The following is a 12,766-nucleotide window of genomic DNA, read 5'->3' as shown; positions in this document are numbered from 1 at the left end:
GAGGATTATAAACTCCATAAATGAATGGAACAAGATAAGGATCTCGGACAACCTCGACCTGTCTGAACCAATAAGGCAAACAAACAGAGTACTCCAAGGAGACCCACTAAGCCCACTCCTGTTCATTCTGGCAGCAAAGGACATAATGGAATTCGCTCATGACGAAGATGTCGAAGCATATGCCTACACGGACGACATTGTGATAGGCTCAAAAAACTTAAAGAAACTACAGGAGACTATAGAAGACGTGGAAAAAATGGTGCACAAAACACAAGTTTGTAATCAACACCGACAAGACGGAAATGATGGTATTCAGACCAGGCGGGCAAATCCCAAAAATGAGAAGAATTGTGCTACAAGGAAAGCAAATATATATCACAAAAGATTACAAATATCTAGGGATAACACTCCAGCCATCCACAAAGTGCTCCATTAAACACACAACAGAGAAAGCGACACAGGCCATCAGAGCGATAAACAAAATAAGTTCCATCAGAACACTGAATCTAGAAACAGCTATGGCACTCTTCAAATCAAAAATAATACCGATACTGGCTTATGGGATAGAAATCTTATGGATACACCTAAATGAAAAGAACTTAGAAACATTGGAAAGAGTAACAGCAACCTATATCAAAAGAGCATTAGGGGTAGCAAAAACCACAAGATCAAGACTAGTCTACCTTTACCTTCTCGCCCGAGAATCTTTCCTCATCGAGGATCCAGGGATAAGGTTCTTACTTCCCAACACATCAGCATTGGAGAACCTACTAAGATCACTACTCAAGAAAAGAGAGGAAGTACCAATGGAATTCTATGGATCTGGGGCCATGATCGACCGCACTTGGACAGCAGCAAATTTTGAGATGAGACACGTACTTACAAGACTCGCAGTACACGGATTCCATCATGAAATTTGTGCAAATACAACATACCACGAACCGTCAAACCTTTTCAAGTGTACACTATGTGGTCAGTCTTGTGAGAGATACCAAATAGAAATATGCAACAAGAGGACCAAATCAATTAGAGACTAAGCAATAAATGGTTCAAATGATAATCTGTTATAATACCTGCACTGAATGTAATCTACTAAGAATTATGCAGACACTCAATACATCCTTGTAATTCACTCTCAAATGATTGTAATCTAATGTATAACTATAATGGCAATTTTGCTGCAATAAATCGCTTATAAAATTGTAATAACAGATTTTTGAAGAACACATAAAATTATGTATGCGTATATTTTTACCACATGGTCTGGCTTTTCTGATGTATTATGTTTTTATAATGCCTGTTTTCTTTCACAGTTTGTCACCTGCAACCCTATACAACTTAATGTAGACAAATTATTTAAGTAAAAATTACCTTTTGGAAACTGTTATGGCTACGCCTGAAATAATTAATTCTATGTTACATTATGTTTCACTTACGTTCTTTTTTCCTCATCTTCTTCCCTGTGAAGTTCTGTGTATTGAGCATCACTGTCCCTGTTTTATTGTTCACCAGCTGCAAAAACAAAATGAAATCATTGTACATAAAAGTAGAAAGCAAACAAGCCACACATTCTACAAACATCTGGTCAGCCTTACTTACATACAACCAACCAACCAAGAAATAAATTATCTTGAAAAATGCCCAAAATTCAATGTCAACACACACATTACACACAAGACAGTGGAGAATCTTATCACAGAAAGTGAATATATCATAAAACAACGAGAAAGAAACTTCAATAGAGGTCTGACAGGAGAATTAATTGCAAAAGAAATAAGATGCATAATAAAGGAAAACAAAAACAACATATCGACAGGGACAAAAACTGAAGGAAAAAAACCTCGAGAAAAATAAACAACAAACTTAAAAACAATGTGGCACTCATTGTGAGATCAGACAAGGGCAGGACCATGATAATAATAAAACAGGATGAATACAAGAATAGAACCTTAAAATTTCTGGATTACAACAACATAACAAAGCTAGTAAGTTGACCCAACACAAAGATACCAGAAAAACACACAAACACTTCTAAAATACATCTCACACATATTCGTAAAACAGAAAGTGAAATGGCTGAAACAGAAGAATCCCCAAGCACCCACACTGAACAGCCTAATAAAGCTCCACAAGGAGGGCATTCCAATATTTATTTATTTATTTATATGCCCAGTTGCCAATTTTAGAAGTGCACTCACAAATCACTTAGCCATAGAAATGCACACATACTTACAGAAACATTACATATACACAAATAACAGAAGCATACACAACACCGAAGAGCTGATCCAAAAATCAAAGACATCAACATACACACGACAGCCCTACTCCCACCATTTGACATCACATCCATGTACACCAATATCCCCTCCACAAAATCATCATCATCAAAACAACAATTAGAAGAACAGGCAGAAATTCCCAAACTGCACATAAAAGAAATAACTAGCATTCTAAAACAAATCACAGAGCAAAAGTATTTTTTGTTTGACAATCAGTTCTACTCACAAGAAGACAGGCTTCCAATGGTGTCACCAGTCAGTGGACTCCTAGCCACCATTTTTCTTAATCACATTGAAAATAAAATATTTGAAAGAATAGTAAGATCCAAACAACATCAGATAATATATTGGTATTGTTGTGTAGATGACATCATATGCCTTCTAGATGAAACACCCAGTTGCATCCAACAACTCCAGAGTGATATAAAAAAAGTCCACCCAAAAATAAAATTCACCATAGAAACAGAAAATGACAAAGGTTAAATTTCCTTGACCTCACAATATACAGACACAACAACCAACACCAATTCTCCACATTCAGGAAAGTGACCACCACCAGCACAGCCATTCACAAACATCCTAATCATACAACTGCACAAAAACTAGCTGGTTTCCAATATATGCTACACAGACTGAACAAAACTCCACTCACTGAAAACAACTATAGCAATGAATTACAGACAATCAGACAAATAGCTGTAGAGAATGGATATAGTATAAACACTATAGATATACTGAACCACAAAATTAAAATCAAATTAAAAAGGATACCCAACACACAAAAGCAAAAGCCTTCTCACCAACTTAGAAACACGCAGAACACACATAAGAGCACACATGAACAGGAAACACACACAACAACAAAACAAGTGGTTCACACTCACCTACAACAACAAAGCAGCCCACAGAATAGGCAACATACTCAAAAAACAAGAGCTAAAAATAGCCTACAGGACAGACAACTCAACACAGAGAAAACTAAGGACAACCAACACAAACACATACAAACACAACACATCTGGTATTTACCAACCAACATGTCAGGACTGGAAATCATTTTATAAAGGACAGACGAGCAGAAACTTTAATACCAGATACACAGAACACAGGAGAGTATTAAAAAGCAACAGCTGTCATTCCACATTTGGCGAACACCCTATGGACAAGAAACATAGCCCAACAGATGTCAATACTGACTTCAAAATTCTCAAATGCAGTAACAGTCCCCCACAAAAACTAATAATTGAAGAAAATTATTAAATACAAAAACTATAGTTGAAGGAAAACAAATAATAAATGATTACATAGCTCTCTGTAATGGAAGTCTGTTCTTTGCCCTTAAAGAATTATTAGATAATAGACCCCACCACCAACCTCCCCCCTCCCCCACCCACACACACACACACGAACTAAAAGCTAAATAAATTTAAAATAAAATAAAAATAAATAATAATGATAATGAAATATCCTCTCTCTCTCTCTCTCTCTCTCTCTCTCTCTCTCTCTCTCTCTCTCTCTCTCTCTCTCTCTGAGTGTGTGTGTGTTTTTCACACAAATCCACACACAATTAATTAATTAATTTCAGCACTACAAGGAATTTCAGCCATACCCGTAACAGTTTCAAAATCGTAATCTTTTCTTAATTAATTTGTCTACATTGAGTTGTATATATAATAGAGGGAAAAATTCCATGTGGGAAAAATTTATCAAAAAACAAAGATGATGTGACTTACCGAACGAAAGTGCTGGCAGGTCGAAAGACACACAAACAAACACAAACATACACACAAAATTCAAGCTTTCGCAACAAACTGTTGCCTCATCAGGAAAGAGGGAAGGAGAGGGAAAGACGAAAGGATGTGGGTTTTAAGGGAGAGGGTGAGGAGTCATTCCAATCCCGGGAGCGGAAAGACTTACCTTAGGGGGAAAAAAGGACGGGTATACACTCGCACACACACACATATCCATCCACACATATACAGACACAAGCAGACATATTTAAAGACAGTTGTATATAGTTGCATATGACAAACTGTGAATGAAAACAGGCATTATAAACACACAATACATCAACAAAACCACGCCATGTGGTAATAGGTACAAATAAATAATAAGTTTTCAAAAACCTGTAATTACAATTTTAAAAACTAATATTTACATAATTTTGGTAAACATTCTTGGAATACAGTGATCAATTGTTATATTTAGATTAAAGTTCAGTCTTGATCACGTTATGTCTCATTAAAACAGACATAACGTGATCAAGACTGAACTTTAATCTTAATATTTACATGTACACAAACAGTAAAGAACATTCTTTATGTTTAACAGACATAAAGTAAAAGTCCAATGATGATGCTGCATCTGCAGTGAAACATGTTTGGGATAAAAAACAAAATTGTGTTTTGCTAAAGGTGGACCCCATCTGAAAACATATTTGCAAAACATTGTGAACAAAGATGAGTACCAGGTGTTTGATGACAATATAGATTTTGATGAGACTGAAGATCAAGATTTTGAAAGTATAGTAGATTCTAAAGTAAGGGAAGCTACAACTCTCAATGACCTACAAAAGGAATTTGCTGTTGGAATTTAGAAATGTGTTTAGTGAAGAATCAGGTAAACTGAAAAGCTATCAGTGCATACTTTACTGTAAAGATTGTCAGCCTTCCTTTCTTAATCCATATAATATACCATTTTCAAAATGGAAAGACATAGAGACAGAAATTCTTAAAATGGAAGTATGATGTGTAGTTTTAAATTGTTGTAGTTGTGCTGGGAAAGTCCCTGAGCTTCAAGCGCTAATAGAAAGCACAGAAGCTGAAATCATTATAGGTACAGAAAGCTGGCTAAAGCCTGAAATAAGTTCTGCAGAAATTTTTCCAAAGTCTCAGACGGTGTTCAGGAAAGATAGATTAGGCAGAATTGGTGGTGGAGTGTTTGTGTCTGTCAGTAGTGGTTTATCTTGTAGTGAAGTCAAAGTAGATACTCTGTGCGAATTGGTATGGGTGGAGGTTATACTTAACAGCCAAAATAAGTTAATAATTGGTTCCTTCTACCGACCCCCAGACTCCGATGATATAGTTGCTGGGGAGTTCAGAGAAAATTTGAGTCTCGTAACAAATAAATACCCCACTCATACGGTTATAGTTGGTGGGGACTTCAACCTTCCCTCGATATGTTGGCAAAAATACTTGTTCAAAACCGGTGGTAGGCAGAAAACATCTTCCGAGATTGTCCTAAATGCTTTCTTCGAAAATTATTTCAAGCAGTTAGTCCACGAACCCACGTGAATTGTAAATGGTTGTGGAAACACATTTGACCTCTGAGCCACAAACAATCCAGAGCTAATAGAGAGCATCATGGCTGATACAGGGATTAGTGATCACTAGGTCATTATAGCTAGGCTCAATACCATTTCTTCCAAATCCACCAGAAACAAATGCAAAATAATTTTATTTAAAAAAGCAGATAAAGTGTCACTAGAAGCCTTCCTAAGAGACAATCTCCATTGCTTCCAAACTGACTATGCAAATGTAGACGAGATGTGGCTCAAATTCAAAGATATAGTAGCAACAGCAATTGAGAGATTCATACATCATAAATTGGTAAGAGATGGAACTGATCCCCCATGGTACGCAAAACAGGTCCAAATGCTGTTGCAGAGGCAACGGAAAAAGCATGCGAAGTTCAGAAGAACGTGAAATCCCGAAGATTAGGTAAAATTTACAGACGCGCGAAATTTGGCATGGACTTCAATGCGAGATGCCTTTAATAGGTTCCACAACGAAACATTGTCTCAGACTTTGGTAGAAAATCCATAGAAATTCTGGTCGTATGTAAAGTACATAAGCGGCAAGACGCAGTCAATACCTTCGCTGCGCAGTGCCAATGGTACTGTTACCGACGACTGTGCCGCTAAAGCGGAGTTATTGAACACAGTTTTCCGAAACTCCTTCACCAGGGAAGATGAATGGAATATTCCAGAATTTGAAACACGAACAGCTGCTAGCATGAGTTTCTTAGAAGTAGATACCTTAGGGGTTGCGAAGCAACTCAAATCGCTTGATACGGGCAAGTCTTCAGGTCCAGATTGTATACCGATTAGGTTCCTTTCAGATTATGCTGATACAATAGCTCCCTACTTAACAATCATATACAACTGCTCATTCACCGATATATCTGTACCTACAGATTGGAAAATTGCGCAGGTCGCACCAGTGTTTAAGAAGAGTAGTAGGAGTAATCCATCGAACTACAGACCTATATCATTGACGTCGGTTTACAGTACGGTTTTGAAGCATATACTGTATTCAAACATTATGAATCACCTCAAAGGGAATGATCTATTGATACGTAATCAGCATGGTTTCAGAAAACATCGTTCTTGTGTAACGCAGCTAGCTCTTTATTTGCACGAAGTAATGGCCGCTATCGACAGGGGATCCCAAGTTGATTCCGTATTTTTAGATTTCCGGAAAGCTTTTGACACCATTCCTCACAAGCGACTTCTAATCAAGCTGCGGGCCTATGGGGTATCATCTCAGTTGTGTGACTGGATTCATGATTTCCTGTCAGGAAGGTCGTAGTTCGTAGTAATAGATGGCAAATCATCGAGTAAAACTGAAGTGATATCAGGTGTTCCCCAGGGAAGCGTCCTGGGACCTCTGCTTTTCCTGATCTATATAAATGACCTGGGTGACAACTGAGCAGTTCTCTTAGGTTGTTCACATATGACGCTGTAATTTACGGCCTAGGAAGGTCACCTGAAGACCAGTATCAGTTGCAAAGTGATTTAGAAAAGATTGCTGTATGGTGTGGCAGGTGGCAGTTGATGTTAAATAACGTAAAGTGTGAGGTGATCCACATGAGTTCCAAAAGAATTCCGTTGGAATTTGATTACTTGATAAATAGTACAATTCTGAAGGCTGTCAATTCAATTAAGTACCTGGGTGTAAAAATTACGAACAACTTCAGTTGGAAAGACCACATAGATAATATTGTGGGGAAGGTGAGCCAAAGGTTGTGTTTCATTGGGAGGACACGTAGAAGATGCAACAAGTCCACTAAAGAGACAGCTTACACTACACTCGTTCGTACTCTGTTAGAATACTGCTGCGCGGTGTGGGATCCTTACCAGGTGGGATTGACGGAGGACATCGAAAGGGTGCAAAAAAGGGCAGCTCGTTTTGTACTATCACGTACTAGGGGAGAGAGTGTGGCAGATATGATATGTGAGTTGGGATGGAAGTCATTAAAGCAGACGTTTTTCGTCGCGGCAAGATCTATTTACGAAATTTCAGTCACCAACTTTCTCTTCCGAATGCGAAAATATTTTGTTGAGCCCAACGTACATAGGTAGGAATGATCATCAAAATAAATTAAGAGAAATCAGAGCTTGAACAGAAAGGTTTAGGTGTTTGTTTTCCCCGTGCGCTGTTCGGGAGTGGAATGGTAGAGACATAGTACGATTGTGGTTCGATGAACCCTTTGCCAAGCACTTAAATGTGAATTGCAGAGTAATCATTAGATGCAGATGTAGATGAGACAAGTAGGAATGCTTACAATAATCCTTTAGCTGTGGTAAGTAAGCAAAATGGTGGAGTGGGAATTGTTTTGGTCTCTAGACATATTAATAAATTTATTATCAGAGAGAATGACCATCCTGAGAAATGGATGAGCTGTTACACAAATTTGATTATGTAAAATACACGAGTAGTTTGGACTTGACCTCTGGATTTCACCAGATCCCACATAAAATTAATTCTAGAAAGTATACGGCATTTTTGTATGGAGGAAAGTGTTTTCAATACTGTTTGGTGCCAATTGGGCTAAATGTATCTGTAGCTGAATTCATAAGATCTCTGGATTCCGTCTTGGGAAGTGATGTGAGTTCAGAATTAATTGTGTATGTTGATGACATTCTGGTCATTGAAATAACTTGGGAAGAACTTTTGGATCTGTTAAGAGATGTGTTTTCACAGTTAGAATCAAGAGGCATGACTTTGAAAATAGGCAAATTCAAATATTGTGTGGAAGAGGTTAAATTTTTAGGACACATAATATCTGAAAAAGGCTTTGCATATGATAAGTAGAAACTTGATGCTGTTACTAATTTTCCTACTCCTCACAATAAAAAACAGCTTAAATCTTTTTTGGGCTAATTAGATTATATAGAAAATTTTGTAGCATCCAAGCTTTGAATGTTCCATGTTTGCGTGAACTTTTGAAGAAGAGTATCATTTGGGATTGGAATCAAGAGTGTCAGGATGCTTTCAATGAGATCAAAGGACAGTTGTGTCAAAGTACTTTTGAAGAAGAATACCATTTGGGTTGGAATGAGGAGTGTCAGGATGCTTTCAATGAGATCAAAGGACAGTTATGTCACAGTAAGATATTGCTCAGACCAGACTTATCTCTACCTTTTTGTATTATGACAGACAGTAGTGATGTTGGATTGGGTGATAATTTATTTCAGGAGCTTGAAGCTGATGGTGTTACTGAACACAGATCTCTTGCATTTGCTAGTAGAATGTTGCAGAAACATGAAAAGACATACACTGTAACTGAGAAAGACTTTTGGCTGTACATTGTATGTTCAAAAAAATTAAGAATTACTTACTAGGTCACAAAGTCATCATCTATACTGATCACAGAGCATTATGTTATCTTCAGGTGTGTAAGCTGTACCGTAACAGTATTTCTTGTTGGGCCATGTTGTTACAGCAGTTGAATTGTGAAATCAGATACATTAAGGGCACAGACATTGTAGTTGCTGATGCTTTGTCTACCTTTAAGGAGTGAATCATCTAACAGCTTTGGAGAAGGAGAGAAAGAGTTTAAATTTATGTACTTGAGAGGTGTGAAAGAAGAAAAAGAGATCTTGAAAATTTGCAGACATCTGCAGGTATCAAAATCATGATAAAAATTGGAAAAATTGGTTAAGAGCTTGTTGGGTAAGAGAGGAGGAGGACAGTCAGAACAGTATTATAAGGTACACAAGGCTATTTTATTCAGGAGACATAAGACTGACTCAGAGGATTGGAAAATATGTTGGCCGGAACAGTGTATTGATACTTTAATTACTTATACACATGAGAGTTTTGGCCATTGTGGATCAATCAAATGCACATAAATGAGTCAGGAAAACATCTGTTTTTATAACTTAGAGGTGAGAATCAAGATGGAGACTGCCAGCTGTGACAGATGTCAAAGAGTGATGGTGAGTAATGATACAAGTAGAGATCAAATGCAAAACGTACTGCCTCATAGTAAACTTGATCTCATGTCTGTGGATGTTTATGGATCTTAACCTAAGTCTAAGAATGGATATTGTTATGTTTTTGTGGTGGTTGATGTATTTTCAAAGCTCATAAAGTTGTTACCTCTTAAGAAAGCTACCAGTAAGTAAATCATCTCTAAGTTTGAAAACACATATTTTCATCAGGTGGGTGTTCCTAAAACAATTTTATCTGATAATGGTTCTCAGTTTACCTCTCAAACTTGAAAAGATTTTGTTGATCACACAAAAATAAGGCATATTTTGACCTCGGTGTACCATCCTTCAAGTAATCCTGCAGAAAGATATATGAGAGAGATTGGAAGACTGTTTAGAACATATTGTAGTAAGAATCATTATGTCAGCGGTTTTGAGGGTATTATGTACAGCTTACAACATTATTCAGCAGATTTTTCACCATTTGAAATCATGTTTATTTGCAGACCAGCTAACAATGTAAAATTCTGTCAACACGCAAGAGGGGGAAGTGTGTGTTAGGGAGATGATGGAAAAACAGGGGTATAGGAGAAAGCAGAGACATGATGATAAAGACAGATTTTCTAAGTTTGAGGTGGGAGATCTTGTGTTGGTGAAAGCCAAAGAGAAATATAAAATGTTGACAACTGAGATAAAGAAATTTTTTCAATATTTATATTGGACCATTTGAAATTCTTGGAAATCTACATCCTAATGCATACAAGCTTATGTGTCCTAAATCTAATAAGTTGTTTGGATTACCAAACTGAAAGCCTATAGGTATGATCCATAAGTATATAATTTTTGTTTGTTTGTTCTTTTTCCATTGTCATGAATTTAGCATGTATGATGGTGTCCCATCTATTGACTGAGTTAAAATCTATGATACACTATACAATTATGTTCTGTAATAGATTTGTGCTTTAGAATTTGATACATATATGCCATGAGACTAAATGAGTAGATCCTTTTGCAATTTTGAAATGGGACAATGTTCATAATTTGTACTGCAAAAATTAGGACTAGTATCTTAGTATGTATGTATGCATCACCTTGATATATCACTTTTTTATTGCATTTAACTGTGTTTATTAATGTTTCATATCTGAACATTTTTTTTAATCGTACCTGACGTAAATCCCATATAATTGACTTAGAAAATGAATAGGGAGAGCATATCTCATGTGATGCGAAGAAGGTATTGAACAGCATATTTAGACACAAAACAATGTTTCAGGATTTGTTATGAATGCTATCCGTTGGAGCATGTGATGAGATTTGTAGGATGGAAGCTGAAAGATGTGGGCAGATCCACTCCCTACACTGGTGTATGGCTGTACCGTGCTGGACCAGTCAACTTGCAAGAAATCATGGGCGCTGGGTAACATACTCAAGCATCTGTTGACTGGATCTGTGTTGTGTCTGATATTTGTGGATTGTTAGTCAAGACTGCTAAAGACAGTGTTATTTAGCATAAATGCACATTTTTATTTATTTTTATTTTATTTATTTATTTATTTTTTTATTTTTTTTGAGTAGAGGGATTGACTTTCCAATATATTATGTAACTTTAAATCAGTATATATATTTTTTTTTCATTTGTAAATGAATCTTCTAGGCTATTGTGTATGTAAGTTGGTTTGTATGGACAGTTAGCAAATAGTGTGGAAGACATTTACTAGTATTGACAATATAATAAGATGTATAAATGTCTGGTTTCATACACTGATTTTGCTCCTCAAGCTACTTGATTATGTCATCATTCAAAGCTATTTATGACTCTGGTTACCTGTATTTATCCTGAGTTGTACAGTATTGTATCTAATTGGAACTTGAGTTGTGGGCAGATTCATGCTTAACTCTGTTACCCCTGGCCATCGTGAGTGTCTGTGTGTGTGTTTGTGTACTCAAGGATTGTAACTTTGTAACTTGAGTTGTGGGCAGATTCATGCTCAACTCTGTTTTGGATACCCCTGGCCATCGCATCTGTGTGTGTGTGTGTGTGTGTGTGTGTGTGTGTGTGTGTGTGTGTGTTGTGTACTCAAGGATTGTAACTTGAGTTGTGGGCAGAGTCATGCTCAACTCTGTTTTGGATACCCCTGGCCATCGCGTCTGATTGTGTGTGTGTGTGTGTGTGTGTGTGTGTGTGTGTGTGTGTATGTGTGTGTGTGTGTGTGTGTGTGTGTGTGTGTGTGTGTGTACTCAAGGAGAGGGTACAATCATTGATTGAGGCTATATGCTTCTTAAATTACTCTTTGCATATGATTGAACTTATTGATATGATTATGAACTTTATTCATTTTTTTGTGCCAAAACAGTTTTTGCTGGTTTGTACCCGGTGTGGTTTGGATTCATGGGTCAGTCCCCACATCGTAAACTTAAGTCCTAATATTTTTGCATTATTTTGTTCTTTTGCTATTCAATATATCCTTAAATACTCTGGTTTATGTTGCTGATTCTTTTTTACTATATGCCTACTCGTGATTGAATATATTTTTCTGGTCTGTACCTGTCGTCGTGAGTTTTTTGAATTGGCTCACTCATCATACGCTTAGGCTCTGAAAATTTTCTCTTCTCTTTTGAAGATTTTGGTTTCATTGTATGGATGTAAACTTACAATTTGCAATTTACTTTGTATCTGTATTTATTTCTGTATTTAGTGTTGCAATGTTGTAGTTTTGACCTAGTATTTATTGTCTTGTGACAGTATGTTCCACGGATCTGAAAATCAGAATACCATACCCTGATATATATATAGTTTATGACTTGTATAGTAGATATTTTTCTTGTGCTTTCTGTAATATGTTATGGGTCAATACTTCTATACATCTGTACTCTATCTTTTGGCACCATTTTGTATACCAATTGGCAAACCTTACTGTCTGCCACAAAATATTGTAAACACACTGTTTCCAAATTTTGTGAGGGTGCCATTGTAATGGGACACCCTCCTCTAACATTGTCTTTTTTAAATAGAAATAGCTGATACTAGGAATATTTTCGAATCTTGTATAGGTTAAAATTATCTCAGCTGTTTCAATAAAAGAATTTCATATGATTTTGTATATGATGTATTATATTTCAGGCCACAATGTATAAAATGAAATTAATTTGTTACAATCGATATGTGTTAACTCTGCATGTACAGTTACAATTACTCTTCTTTTAGATATATTTGAAATTATGAAATATCTGGCATACTTCAAATTCCTATTATTAATTGCACAAT

Source organism: Schistocerca serialis, chromosome 7 (assembly GCF_023864345.2).
Source record: "Schistocerca serialis cubense isolate TAMUIC-IGC-003099 chromosome 7, iqSchSeri2.2, whole genome shotgun sequence".
In the NCBI taxonomy this organism is placed as follows: domain Eukaryota; kingdom Metazoa; phylum Arthropoda; class Insecta; order Orthoptera; family Acrididae; genus Schistocerca; species Schistocerca serialis.
The sequence above is the reverse complement of the archived record's forward strand: the minus strand, read 5'-3'. Positions refer to the sequence as shown.